Source organism: Octopus bimaculoides, chromosome 9, assembly GCF_046866305.1.
Source record: "Octopus bimaculoides isolate indiv1 chromosome 9, ASM4686630v1, whole genome shotgun sequence".
Classification (NCBI taxonomy): domain Eukaryota; kingdom Metazoa; phylum Mollusca; class Cephalopoda; order Octopoda; family Octopodidae; genus Octopus; species Octopus bimaculoides.
This window is the reverse complement of record NC_142936.1, coordinates 58,857,992-58,870,307: the sequence shown is the minus strand read 5'-3', so window position 1 is coordinate 58,870,307 and position 12,316 is coordinate 58,857,992. Positions and strand designations below refer to the sequence as shown.

Sequence of the window (12,316 nt, the reverse complement as noted above, 5' to 3'; positions counted from 1 at the left end):
ACAGGTACTGAATGGCACGAATTTAGAAATTCCTTCCTTATATAAGGAATGAACTGGAAATCCCCGACTTCCACATAAACCAGAAGCTTCTAGAATGTTCGAGAACTTTCTAGAAGCTCGAGAGAGGTTACTCTCGTTAAATCCCTTTTCCATTTTGCTTCCTAATGTGACCGCCAGGGTTCACTACACATGTGCGCACGCACACACACACACACACTCACACATTAATCAAAGCGTACAGTATTATATATCAATTAAAGCTGATCTTACCAATTGGTTTCACACTAGGGGAGTAATGGAGTGTTAGGTAACAGTCTGATTATGTAACCTAGAGCTCATCAGAGGTAGCCATTATGGAATGAAATTATGGCAAAATATGGTGACTGCTCTCTGGAGAGCAGTTGCCATATTTCATTCCATAACAGTTACCTCTGATGAGTGAATGGTTACATAACCGGACTGTTACCTAACACTCCTTTGAACCCCAATTGGTAAGATCAGTTGTAATGAATATATAATACTGTACACATCAATTGATACACCCATTTTACAGGCAGATATACAAGCGTGTTTTTTCCTGACTTATGGACTCTTAGACAGCTCACAAACACACACACGTATATATATATAATATATATATATATATATATATATATATATATATATATATATCTTATAATATATATATATATATATATATATATATATATATATATATATATATATATATATATATATATATATATATATACATATATATATATATATATATATAATAATATTATTAGGGATAAAAATCCAAATTTACTGGTAAAAACTCAATTAAATTCAGTTTATTAAAAATTAAAATTAAGTTTAAACAGTGTAGCAATAAGTATCATTTTACCTTTGTTTAATTCAATTGATCTTTAACACTAAATTAATTAGTAGTAAGTTTATTATCATTATCTTATGATACTTACTTTGTATTATATTATTTTACTTATTAATTTTTCTATATGTGACAGTGGATTTTCATCGATGAGTTCATGCACATTGGTTCTTTTCCCTAAAACTATACATTTATATAATTAGGTTATATTCCATTAAGAATGTAGTAGAGTACAGTATAAAGCTGCTTCACCTTTATATTTGACCCATTGCTATCCAATGGTAGTATTATACTACTGCCAGATTACCCGTTCCCTCAAAGTTGCTGGTCTTGTGCCTCAATTTGAAACCAATATCTTAGTGTTGTGCTGTACAGAAACAGAGCAGATCCTCTTGATGTTAACTCTAATACCAAGGAACTATTAATTCCTAACCCTTATTTTGGTTACAAGTTTCAGAGAAAAATAACTACTGATGCTCAAGAAGAAGATAAAAGCTGAAGAAGGAAAAAAAATATTAGATTTCAAAATTTTATTCTCTGCTTTTACAAAAAGTTCAGATGTTAATCACTTCAAAATTTAAGTAAAATTAACACAAATGAGACCACATACCTGACCCAGAATGAAGGTAAACCTTGCAGGAAATACCAAAGGATTTAAAGAGTTAGAGGATATGTTAGATGTTTATTGAGATAAACTGGCAAAAGATTAATGTTTATGTTTCATCTATATATATAAAAATGAGAATGTGTGTGTGTCTGGCTGTCTGTCTGTTTGTCTGTCTGTCTGTTTGTCTGTCTGTCTGTGTGTGTGTGTGAATCCCTAAAACTCGAGAACTACGCAACCAATTTCATTCAAATTATACACATGCCTTACTTAGGGTTCCAGTTGTGTTTTAGTCAAAAAATTTTTTTAACTTCTTGCAGAGTTCGAGCCCACGGCAACATAATATCTCCTCCACTATTTAAGTATTACGTGTCAAAAGTGAAACAAAAACACTCATGTCAAATACTTTCACTTTAAAAATGAAACTATTCCACTAACTGAAACAATCACATTTCGATACTGTAATGACAGATACTTTCAGAGAGAGAGAGAAAGAGAGAGAGAAAGAGAGAGAGAAAGAGATAAAGAAAGAGAGAAAGAGAGAAAGAGAGAGAGAGAGAGAGAGAGATGTATATGTATACATATAGATGTATATGTACACGTATATGTATAGATATATATAGATATAGATCTATATGTATACATGTATATGTATACATATGTGTAGATGTATATATATATATAGATGTACATGTAATATGTACACATATATACATATATATACATGCATACAGATATCTATACATATATACACCCATCACACACATACACATGCACACAAACACACACATTAGTCATTTGTTTTCTTATCCAAAACTATGTCAAAAGTACTGAATGGATCATTATGAAATTTGGAAATTATATTCTATGCATAACGGCCATAACTCCCATGAAAATTCATATATTTTTGATGTTGATGAAATTTTAACCCTATCATAACAGATGAGCATTATTTGTAATTCAACGGTACAATAGTGTAAGACTACCCTTTCAGATATACTTACATTGTGATTTCTGCAATGTGGTGCATAAATTGTCAAGTAAATGAGACGCATCTTTGCCTCCACTGATTCACTTGCAAAGTGTTGAGTAAAATTATTTCGTTGCAGACCTCCTTTGAGTCTTTTTATTATCACTGCGACACACATAGTCCCCAGTTGGTAACATTGATTTCAAGACCTTCCCAGATGAGAGACTGGTTGTTCTAAGACATTTATCGATTGTAAATTTTGTCTGCAATTTGGAAATTATATTCTATGCATAACGGCCATAACTCCCATGAAAATTCATATATTTTTGATGCTGATGAAATTTTAACCCGAACATAACAGATGAGCACTGTCTGTAGCTGGTCTTCTCTTGGAAGAGCCCTGCTTCTCACATGGACAACTGTATGTTGGCTGCTCAAGAGTGGGCAGCAAAAAAACCTATTTGCATATGCTCCACAAGGGAAAACAAGGAACATTGTTTACAACGAGGTGTTATAATCACAACAGCAAGAAAGTATGTACATGATCACCTTCTTTTACGAAACTTCATTGACTTTCATATATTTATATTGATATACATATATATACGTGTGTTTGGGTGCGTGTGTGTGTGTATACATATCTCTATATATAAAGATGAGAATGTGTGTCTGTCTGTGTGTCTGTGTGAATCCCTAAAACTCAAGAACTACACAACTCTCTTTTACAAACCCAGTGAAAATACATATATTTCATATGTCAAAGAAATTCAAGCAATACATATAACACCAAAGTTAAAAACATTCCCAACAATTCCACAATCCCCAACCTCCAGAGCTATTGAAGAAACTGTTATCATCAACTGACCAAGATTCCTAACATTTGCAAAACAAAATTAGACAATATGACGCTGTACTACAGATGACATCATTTGGAACCACAAGAGATTTAACTGAGGCAGCATTCATCCAAACTTTCAAGATCCAACCTCAGATTTATCATCGCATTGTCTCTCTACTACCTCTGTCAAATGAATCACCAAAATTGGCCTTTCATTATTTATAATCTGTACCTATTTGTTTGGTTACGAAATAAAATACACAAAACGTGTTTCTGAATTACGTGTATTTACTTTATATAGATATGAGTTGAAAACTTTCTTCTAGCATTCCACTTAATGTCTATGTTCCATGCTGGCATGGATTGGAGAGTTATTAAGGTAGAAATATGGTATCGTAGCTACTAACAGTTGAGGGTTGCGTAGTCTAGACAGCGTTTTTAGATTTCATTATTCTCTTTAACCCGGGCAAAGCCGGGTATTTTTGCTAGTTTTAAATAAAGTAATTAACTGATATTCTATTTTCATATCTAGCAGTCTCAGTATTTTTTCAACTCATTTTTATGTAGAAATTTAGTAATTGCATTTGACAAGACTGGTTTAGAAATGGATGAAGCAGTTGTTAAAAGATTTTGTTTGCTCATGATGTTGAATTTGCTTCAGTAGGGAATTAAAATAGATTTGTGACTTGCTACACGCTACATTGTTCACAAGAGTTTTCCTAAAATTATTACTTTGGTAGAGCAGTGGGCAGTATGTTGGCATTTTTCAGCACTGACCTCAGTATATTTCTTGATGTGATATAAGGATATATTGGTTTCAAATTCTGGCACAAGGCCAGCAGTTTTGGGGTAGGGTCTAAGTCAATTAAATCAACCTCAGAACTCAACTGGCATTTATTCTATCAATTTTGAAAGATAAAGTTGACCTCAGTGGAATTTGAACTCAGAACATAAAGACAGACAAAGTGCCACTAAACATTTTGCCTGGTGTGCTAACAATTCTGCTCACCACCTTGAAATAGGGATATATTAAAAAAAGGATGTACATATTATTTGTATCATGGAAAGGTGACATCATTTAGTTCATTATTTTCTTTTTCCTTTTTTTGCCTTTCTTCTCCAGAACAAAATATTGTACAAATGATTTGATGGTTCTTTACATTTGTCAAAAACTCAAAAGAACACAACAATATGCACAATGCAAATTGAGGCTTGTTAAATAATAAAAAAGTACATAATAGAATATAAAGCAAATATGAATGACACTAAACTTTCTAAAGAAACAAACAATAGTGTTTCAACAATTAAATTATTTAACACACGTAGATTTCATAATATACATATGTTGAATACCATATGTGTATTAGTAAATATATATGCATATTTCATTATTTCATCATCATAATTGTTGTGTCACCAAGCAATATATATATATATATATATATATATATATATGTACAGGCTGCAGCCGTACTGGGGCACCACCTTGAAGAATTTTTATTTGAATGAATTGACTACAGTATTTATTTTTTAAAAAATCCCTGTACTTATTCTGTCAGTCACTTTTGCTGAACTGCTAAGTTATGGGGGCATAAACACACCAGCACTGGTTGTCAAACAGTGGTGGGCGACAAACACAGACACAGGCACAGATACAGACACACAGACACACAGGCACACACACACACACACATACAAATGCATATATATGTGTGTATGTGTCCGAGCGTTAGTATGTATATGGATGTATATGTGAACGACCATGCGTGTGTATGTATAGGCCAACTCTTAAAGGTCAGCTAAGGACAATTGCATGTGTAACCAACCATGAAGAACAAATCAACAGTATAAAGAAATCAAATACCAATCCCTTTAAAATGGCAACCACTTTAACAGTAGCAGAATCACCATCCCATTACATCTACACATTCAAAGCAGTTTGCCAATGGTCCTTCAGCAACAACAAACCTGATAAACTCAATGGCTACAACTAAATTCAGGCCACGACAGAGAAGCTGAAAATTTGAACTTAAGGAGACAATATTTACACATCACATGAGGAAACACAACAAGATCTCATAGTGCAGGGAGACGGTTGCATAATAAAGTACCCGCATGCCTGGAGAACTACGTTGCGTAGAAACAATTGTAGTGATTGAAAAATAAATGTCCAACTGTACTCCTTCTTGTTGACCTCAAAGTTTTTCAATTATCTATTCATACATGACAGATGCCCAAACACAAGCCTGGAAGTATGTCTAATACTTCTACTGGATAGCACAGGGTGAAATCTGAAGGTGGACGAACTTTATATTGTATTCTACTATGTTCTTAACAGGATATACCATATATCGTTTTGAAGTATAGGTAACTGGGTCACTGGTTTCAAATATTCCTTCCTCCTACTATAAACTCTACTGTCTTCTAAATTCTATTTGTTCTGACACGATATAAACTATTTGGTAGATTCATTGTGCCAACTGAATAGCAGCAGAATCAGTGTAAATATTTTGTCTCTGTGGGGTTGTGACTATGTTAAATAAGTCAAATTGTCATTTATGTTTGAAGTTCATGCAGTCATCTGATGAAAATGGTTTCTTTGCAATGATATAATGTTTTCATTAATCAATTAAAGGAGTTGCTTGAAACAGACATGATGAATTGACACCTGTACCTCTTTCTTACTCATTTATACTTTATATATATATATTCGCCATGATTGATCTCTAGCCACGAAACCTTTTTTATTTTGTCTCTCTGTTTATTTCTGTGTTCCTTTGTGTTGAAGAGCGTAGGCTTGAAATGTAAAAGACTTTCTCACTTCCTAAGCATTAAACTAATACATCTGATTGTGGTTTACACACCTGTCTTCGTCTTTTGTTTTGTTTGTTTTTTTTTTGTAAATTCCAACTATATATATATGTATAGGTGCAAATGTGGCTGTGTGGTAAGAAGCTTGCTTCTCAACCACATGGTTCTGGGTTCAGTCCCACTGCATGGCACTTTGGGCAATAGTCTTGGGCTGACCAAAGCCTTGTCCTTGTGAGTGGTTCTACCAAATTTACTCATAAAGCTTTCATTGACCTGAGACTATATTAGAAGACCCTTGCCTAAGGTACCATGTAATGGAACTGAACTAAGAACCATGTGGGTTGGCAAGCTGGCTTCTTACAAAACAGCCACAATATCTGTATATATGTGTGTTTGTGTGTGTGTGCACATTCATTAGTGTGTGCCCCTGATAAACATGAGGGTTATCAATGAGCATCACTGTCATACAAGTGATGTTGTTTGATGGAAAACATATCTGGCTATGGAAAAATATTACCTTACTTGGAAGCAGGTGAGGGTTGGCAACAGAAAGGGCACCTGGTCATAGAAAACCTACCTCCACAAATTTCATTGGAACTATACAAGCATGGAAAAGTGAATGTTAAAATGATAATAAAAAGAGGAAGAGGATAAAGGGGGGAGGGGAAGAGGGGAGAAGGAGGTGGAAGTGGAAGAAGAGGAAGTAGAGGAGAAAGAAAAGAGAAGTAAGAAGAAAAAGAGGTAGAAAAGGAAGTAGAAGAAGAAGGGGATGATGATGATGATGATACCCTCCTTAGAGACTAAACAGAGAACTGATTGTAATTCAACCACACAAAATGAACAATGCTTTCCAAATCAAGGCCAGCAGAGGGATGTAACTGACACCATCAACTTCAGTTGGTGACTGGCTCTTTATTTTTAATGCTTATGAAAAAAAATGAAAGGCAATGTTGACCTCAACACGATTTGAACTCAGTTCAACAAGAAGAAAAAGAAGGTTGGGTTAGTCAATACCATTGATCTCAGTACTTGACTGGTACTTTAATTTATGGATCTTGGGATGAAACACAAAGTTGACCTGACTGGGATTTGAACTCAGAATGCAAGGCATTTGTTCTGATGCTCAAACAATTCTGACAGCGACGTTTTCCATAATTATAATTCTTTTCAGTCTTGGCACAAAACCAAACCAAGGATCTGAGAGGAGGGACTAAGTCGATTATATTGAGTCCGGTACTTGACTGCTACTTTATTTTATTGACTCTGGGATCAGAGGCAAAGTTGACCCCAGCAGAATTTGAATTCATAAGGTAATGAGTCAAAAGAAAAACAGTTAAGCATTTTGTTTGATGCTCTAACGTAGGGGTGGGGAAACCCATTTTATTTCGCTTACAGGCTGATATACTCTTATGTACAAAATAGTAAATTTTTCAATTATAAAATTTATGCAATATTCGTATGCCTATTTGCGACATAGGTAGCGTTTCCACTACGACTTAAAAGAGTTAGACTCGAACAGAAACTCGTCCAGTAACTGCCATTTGAATGGAAATTTTGTTTTCACTAAAAAACACATACTGCTAGGTTTGTACCACTCCCTTGAGACCCAGCTACACTCTAGCTGAAATATAGAGAAACCTCATAAGTAATATAAATGTTCTAAATTCAGTGGTAGCGTTAATGAAGATGTTACGCGTTAATTTAATGTGTTAAACTTATCTTTATTAATACACATCGAATCATACATAGATATATACAATATCTACACAGATATAAGAGTTAGAACTTGTGATCCGCCCGCGGACCTTTTTCTTTGTAAATTTTTGCCCGCTGCACTAAAAAGTCTCTCCACCTCTGCTCTAACGATTCTGCCTGCACGCCCCATTAGGTTTCTGATTTTGGCATAAGGAGGGGAAGAATTGGCTGATACCTTCGATCCTTGTACTAGACTGGTACTTTATTGACTCTGAAAGGATAAAAAGCAAAGCTAAGCTCGGTGTTATTTGAGTAGAGAACGTAAAACCGGAAGAAATGCCGTTAAGTATTTTGTCCGATATATTAGCAACACATTTTAAATGTAAATCAAAATATAAAAAGAAAAAAACTCTTCGCATTAAAAAAATAACTCCACTGTTCGACAAACATAATGAAAGTACTTGGATGACGGAATGCAAAGATCACTCGAACCTAAATTCCGTTATGCATTTTAATCATTCTATTTCAGCTTACTCATCAGCACAGGCAAAGGACCAGGAAAAGACCACGGAGAGTGGATCAGCCGATTAAATCGTCTCTAGTTCTTGACCTCTATTTTATTTTAGTAACTCCTGAAGAATGAAAAGCAAAGTGAACTGCGATGAGATTAAAGTTAAGAGTATAAACTCCGCAAAGTATTTAATAATCGCCCTACCGATTCTGTTTCGGCATTTCATTCTTGTCAGTAATAATACTTTCTTACGTAGGTACAGAACCAAAAAGTTTGCAGATCATTTTATCGAGTTTAGGAAAATATAAAGTAAATATAACAACATAACTTCTAGGGATTCGATTTCAGAATGTAAAAAGCTGAAACAACAAATTACACTTCAATAGTACATACAATTACAGCAGCAGTAATAATATTGAAAACCACAAAATTGACAATTTTTTTCAGTTCGCCCGCATAGCTCAGTCGGTAGAGCATCAGACTTTTAAGTCCTCTCATGACATCTGAGGGTCGCGGGTTCGAGTCCCTCTGTGGGCGGAGAACTTTTTAAATTTTTTTTTTTATTTCTATCTTTATTGGATAAAGATTTCGTATACGAGTCTTATTCAAACAATTGTTTTCTGACGAAACTAATAAGATTATACTATATGTGCAGGATAGTAAATATAAAGAATCCATTCCGGAACATAGGAAGAGTTGTCTCCCCTAGTTTGAAAACTCTAATTAAGTCATAGTGAACGTCTTTTCTCTTTCACTGCATAAATATTTATAATTAACGTTTTAACGCTAATTCTATATGCAAATAAATTGCTACTAAATATGCAAATAAATTGTTATTATATATGTATCAATAGCATCCATTGAGTTGTGATTCTCTTTATTGAATCCAGACAATGATACATTATTTTTCGACTAAAAAAAAAAAAAAAAAGGAAGAAAAATGACACTCCGTCGGTTACAACGATGAGTGTTCCAGTTGATCCGATCAGTGGAACAACCTGCTCGAGAAAATAATGTCAGTCGCTGAGCGTACAACTGACACACATACCATTAACGTAATTTTCAGGAAGATACAAAATGTGGCAAGGCTGGCCTTCTGAATTTAGGTACAATTCATTTTTGCCAGCTGAGTGGAGTGCAGTAACTTGCTATAAAGTGTCTTGTTGAAGGACTCAGCGCGCCGCCAGGAATCGAACAAACGAACTTTTGATCGTGAGTCAAATACCCTAACACTAAAGCTACGCGTCTCTACACTTTTCCACATTACATATATGTGCCCTCCACTCCAACTTTGTTTCCCCATAACGAAGTTGTGGAGACGTAAACACACCAACAAGCAAGTGATGACACACACACACACACATGACTGGCTTCTTTCTGTTTCCGCCAACCAAATCCATTCATAAGGCTTTGGCCGGCCTGAAGCTATGGTAGAAGACACTTGCCCGAAGTGTCACGGAACCCGGAATAATGTGGTTGGGAAGCAAGTTTCTTACCGTTGAAAAAAAAAAAAAAAAAAACTTTTGAGTACAATTCCATCCTTTACCTTCTGGAATTTGTTAAGTAAAAACTTTTAACAAAATGAAAATTTCCAGGCCTATAGCATACTAAACACACATACCAGCAAATTCACCTCTGGTTATTTATTATTTTTTTCTTCAAATTATGCTGGTATCAGTAGAAATTTTCATTTTATAGAAAAATATACATTCAACAGATTCCAGAAAGGAAAAAGAAGAATAGTTCTCAAAAGTAATTTTTGCTCAACATATAACCGCAGGCGAGGTTGTGTGGTAAGAAATTTGCTTCCCAACCACACGGTTCCGGAGAAAGTATCTTTTACTGTAGTCTTGGGCGACCAAAGCCTTGTGCGTGGATTTGGTAGACGGAAACTGAGAGAAGTCCGTCGTACACACACACACACAAAGGCTAAAGACCCTCTTCGGTCATAAATGACCATGGAATTGCACCCTCCGTGGCACAAGCGTGGGCAAGGTTGTTTACAGAAGACCAGAATTTGTTAAGTAAAAACTTTTAACAAAATGAAAATTTCCAGGCCTATAGCATACTAAACACACATACCAGCAAATTCACCTCTGGTTATTTATTATTTTTTTCTTCAAATTATGCTGGTATCAGTAGAAATTTTCATTTTATAGAAAAATATACATTCAACAGATTCCAGAAAGGAAAAAGAAGAATAGTTCTCAAAAGTAATTTTTGCTCAACATATAACCGCAGGCGAGGTTGTGTGGTAAGAAATTTGCTTCCCAACCACACGGTTCCGGAGAAAGTATCTTTTACTGTAGTCTTGGGCGACCAAAGCCTTGTGCGTGGATTTGGTAGACGGAAACTGAGAGAAGTCCGTCGTACACACACACACACAAAGGCTAAAGACCCTCTTCGGTCATAAATGACCATGGAATTGCACCCTCCGTGGCACAAGCGTGGGCAAGGTTGTTTACAGAAGACCAGCAGTCGCTCGTGCACACCAGCCTTCCCTTTCCACGCTACCGATTTTTTCCAAGGGAAAGGCAAAGGCCGATATAATAAAATTTTCCAGTCTAATTCCTATGAAAATATGATGTTGTGGAGAGAAAATTTGGAGGAAATGTTACAGAGGTTTAAAAATCGAAAAAACTGTGTATTTATAGCCAATAACGAGACAAAAATTTTCTGTGTTTAGCGGAGCGGTTCAACTTTAAGGTTGTACCCTATGAAATTTATAGTTTAACGTCTGTGAAATGACCTCTTCATTGTATGTTTCTAAATAAACAGAAATAACTAATAAAATCAACATGTATCATTTTACTGTTTCTTTTGTCTCTTCATTGATTGTGTTTTTATTATTTTTTAAAATTTATGTGTACATCATTAATATATGTGTGGGTGTGTGTGTATGTGTGTGTGTGAAAGGGGACGTCTGTCTCCAAAACTTCAAAGTTGAGTAACGTTTTCATGCTTGGATTTGTAAACTACGATAAGAATAACACTGGTCAACGAAGAATTTGCCCCAAGAAAAAGAATACCTGTATCATATGTTTTTGCATGCTGAATTCATAGATAATGTCAAATTATCTGTACTAAGTTCACATATTCCATTCACCTTCATAATGCTAAGAAACTGCATAAATATCGCAAATAACTTTTGCTATATATGAAAAATATGTAAAATATTAAGACAATTGGCGAAGAATATCTATAATAAAATTCTAATTGATAGATATAAATTTTTATCAAAACAAAATGTACAGGTAGAGTAAATCTCCTTGTGAAGAATCAACACATGCGAATGGAACACAACACAATGTGCAGTTGTAATGGTAACAAGCTGTTAATGCCTCGCAGTCAACTTTAATTCCAAATTGTGTGTGCTCCAGTCACTGAATCCACATAATGTCGTTGATCGTTCACTGCCAGATGGTGATAACCTATGGCATTTAAATTATTATAAGCGGGTCGCTCATCTGAATGAATTACTGAACCATTTTCACATTCTCTCCCAATAATTGGGATCAGACTGTTCTCGTTACACCTATAGGAAAGTTGGTTATACATCATTAGATGTATACCTGACTTTCCTCTATAAAATTAAGAAATATATAACGGAACGCTGAACTCCAGACTATCAACTTAAACAACATTTATTCAGGTGGTAAATATATACATCTTTAGCTCTTGTTGTTACAACTTCTGTGTGTGTGAGCATAGTTGTTGGGACGTTGTTATGTAGATGTAAGCGAGCTGTCGAGTGTAAGTCCGAAAGATGAAGAGAGACAGCTAAACACGTAAAGAGACTGTCTCCAGAGTTGGAATGTTGGAGGCACTGCTTGACACGTCCATGCTCATGGCCGGCCGACCGAGAAAGAGATAGAATTAAGCGGGAAAGCTTGCTTGTTTAATTCCACGCATGCGTGAGACTACGCATGCGCACGGCGTTACTACACACCGTTCCACAAAAGTATCGACAGTCTGAGCCTTGTTTGAGACCAAAAACCCATGGTTCCTGTTGTTTC

At 35.2% G+C, this 12,316-nt stretch overlaps 1 long non-coding RNA gene and 1 other non-coding gene across 3 annotated transcripts; one reads left to right on the top strand and one right to left on the bottom strand.

Moving 5' to 3' along the window:
• Positions 1–7,794: 7,794 nt before the first annotated feature.
• Positions 7,795–9,022, bottom strand: LOC149134170 (uncharacterized). Of its 2 annotated transcripts, none has more exons than XR_016243147.1 (2): positions 8,282–9,022; positions 7,795–8,060 (listed from the first exon to the last, which is right to left on the bottom strand). It is a non-coding gene; the product is annotated as an uncharacterized LOC149134170 (long non-coding RNA). The 2 variants fall into 2 exon arrangements; XR_016243146.1 differs by having other exon boundaries at positions 8,505–9,022.
• On the top strand, positions 8,751–8,837 carry Trnak-uuu (transfer RNA lysine (anticodon UUU)). Its single transcript is given in 2 exon segments — positions 8,751–8,787; positions 8,802–8,837. It is a non-coding gene; the product is annotated as a tRNA-Lys (tRNA).
• Positions 9,023–12,316: the final 3,294 nt, after the last annotated feature.